This window comes from Scyliorhinus torazame, chromosome 5 (assembly GCF_047496885.1).
Source record: "Scyliorhinus torazame isolate Kashiwa2021f chromosome 5, sScyTor2.1, whole genome shotgun sequence".
NCBI lineage: Eukaryota > Metazoa > Chordata > Chondrichthyes > Carcharhiniformes > Scyliorhinidae > Scyliorhinus > Scyliorhinus torazame.
In genome coordinates, this window is record NC_092711.1 from 112,455,066 (window position 1) to 112,458,095 (window position 3,030).

Here is a 3,030-nt window from a genome sequence, read left to right on the forward strand (position 1 = left end):
GCCATATGTGACTCAAAATGTTTACTGTGTTCCTCTTTCCACATATACTGTCTGACCTGCTGAATTTATCTAACATTTCCTGTTTTTATTTAGTGTTAAACAAATGTGTGTCTGTCTTAACCCAGGAATTTGCAGAAATCATCCCAATGATACTCGAGAACCAAGTGCATGAGGAACATAAAGAGATTAGTATTAGGAAACAGTCGTACTAGAAACATTAATGGGATTGAACATTGATAAATGCTTTGGCCCTGAGGATCTACATCCCAGAGTGTTGAAAGAGGCAGCTGTAGAGATGGTGCATCCATTGGTAATCAACTTCCAAAATTCTATGGATTCTGGAATAGTTCCTCCAGTTGGAAGGTGGAAAATGTTCACTCACTATTGAAGGAAGGAAGGAGAGAGAAAATGGGGAACTGCAGACCTGTTAGCCTGATGTCAGTCTATTCGAAAGGATGTGAAAACGGCACACTTGGAAAATAGCAGAGTCAGTGTGGATTTATCAAAGGGAAGCTGTCTATATCAGTGATTTGGATGTTGTGACATGGTACCACAGTGGTTAGCACTGTTGCTTCACAGCGACAGAGCCCCAGGTTTGATTCCCTCCTTGGGTCACTGTCTGTGTGAAGTCTGCACGTTCTCTCCGTGTCTGCGTGGGATTTCTCCGGGTGCTCAGGTTTCCTCCCATAAGTCCCGAAAGGCATGCTGTTAGGTAATTTGGATATTCTAAATTCTCCCGCTGTGTACCCGAACAGGAGTCGGAATGTGGCAATGAGGGGATTTTCACAGTAACTTCATTGCAGTGTTAATGTGAGCATACTTGTGACAATAATAAAGATTATTATTGAGGATCAGTTGTAATGTTTCCAAGTTTGCTGCTGACCTAAAACTCTGGAATTGTGTGATGCGAGGAGGGTCAGATTTTTAGATACTAAAAGCATTGAGGTGACGTGGAGACAGTGCAGGAAAATAACCTGGAGGTAGATCAGCCATGATCTAGTTGAATGGCAGAGTAGGCTCATAGAATCATACAGTCCCTACATTGCAGAAGGAGGCCATTCAGCCTATTGAGTCTGCACCAACCCTCCAAAACAACACCCTATCGAGGCCCAAGCTCCAGCCCAATACCCGCAACCCTACCAAAACATTTGGACTCTTCCAGAGGCAATGTAACACAGCCAATCCACCTTACCTGCACACCTTTGGACTCGAGCGGGCAAAAGGTCTGCTCCTACCCTCCTGTTTCCTCTGCTACTCAAAGGCAGTTTTTTAAAAGTTCATTTACGGGATGTGGGCATTGCTGGTTAGGCCAGCATTTATTGCCTGTCCCTAGTTGCCCTTCAGAAGGTGCTGATGAGTTGTCTTCTTGAACAGCTGCAGTACTTGACGTTAGGTAGGAGGAGGAATCAAGCGGGCTGCTTTGTCCTGGATTGAGTTGAGCTTCTGGAGTATTTATTGGAGTTTCACTCATCCAGGCAAGTGGGGAGGATACTATTATATTACACACTTGACTTGTGCCTTGTGGATGATAAGCTTTGGGGGGGTCAGGAGGTGAGTTACTCACCGTAGGATTCCTAGCCGTTGACCTGTACTGGTAGCTGCAGTATTAATGTGACTAGTCCAGTTCAGTTTCTGATCAATGGTACCCCCCAGGATGTTGATTGTGGGGGATTCAGCTATTGTAATGCCATTGAATGTCATTACAATTGAAGGGGCGATGGTTAGATCCTCTCTTGTAGGAGATCATCAGTGCCTGACACCTGTGTGGCACAAATGTAACTTGCCACTTGTCAGCCCGAGCCTGGATAGTGGCCAGGTCTTTCTGCATTTGGGCAAGGGCTGCTTCATTATCGAAGGAGTCGCAAATGGTGCTGAATATTGTGCAGTCATCCGCAAACATACCCACTTCTGATCTTATGATGAAGGCAGGTCATTGATGAAGCAGCTGAAGATGGTTGGGCCGAGGACACTACCCTGAGGAACACCTACAGTGATGTCCTGGAGCTCGTGGTTGGCCTCCAACCATCACAACCATCTTCCTTTGTGCCAGGTACGACTCCAACCAGCAGAGAGTGTTCCCCTGATTCCCATTGACTCCAGATTAGCTGGGAGTCCTTGATGCCATACTCGGTCAAATGCTGCCTTGATGTCAAGGACTGCCACTCTCACCTCACCTCTGGCATTCAACGCTTTTGTGCATGTTTGAACCAAGGCTGTAATGACTGCAGGAAGACATCAATAGACTGATCAGCCGGCCAGAAAAGTAGCAAACTGAGGTCAATCCAGAGAAGCGCGGGGTAATAAATACATTTGGGGAGGACAAACACGAGGGAAGGAATATGAATGGTATGATAGTGAGGTGTTGAGGGACAGAGGGGCATGAGAGTGCAAGTCCACAGATCCCTGAAGGTGACAGGAGAGGTAGATACGATGATTGTAAAGGCAGAGAGATACTTTGTTATTCACGGGGACATAGAGTACTACAGCAGGGAATATTCCCAGCAATTTCTATTGGAGGAAAGACCTGAAACCCCTCTCTCCACAGATGCTGCCAGAGCTGCTGAGTATTTCCAGCATTTTCTGTTTTTATTATAAGATCAGGGAGGTTATACTGGAGCTGTCCAAAACACTAGTTAAACCACAGCTGCATTACTGAGTACAGTTCTGGTCACCACATTACAGGAAGGATGTGTTCATACCAGAGAGGATGCAGAGGAGATTGACCAGGATGTTGACACAAATGGAGAATTTTAACAATGAGGAAAGATTGGAGAGGCCGAGGTTGTTTTCTGTGGAACAGAGAACACTGAGGAGAGATTAACTGAGGTGTTTAACATTCTGAGGGGCCCTGGATAGAATGGACAAGAAGGATTTATTTCATTAATAGGTCAATAACCAAAGGGTTTAGATTTAAAGTAATTAGCAACGGATTGGGAGTGGAAGGGGCATAATGGATCTCTGTGTCTATTCGGAACCCTGGATATGTGTTATCCCTTCTCAGTTCCCAAATAACAGAGGTCAAGTCTGTGC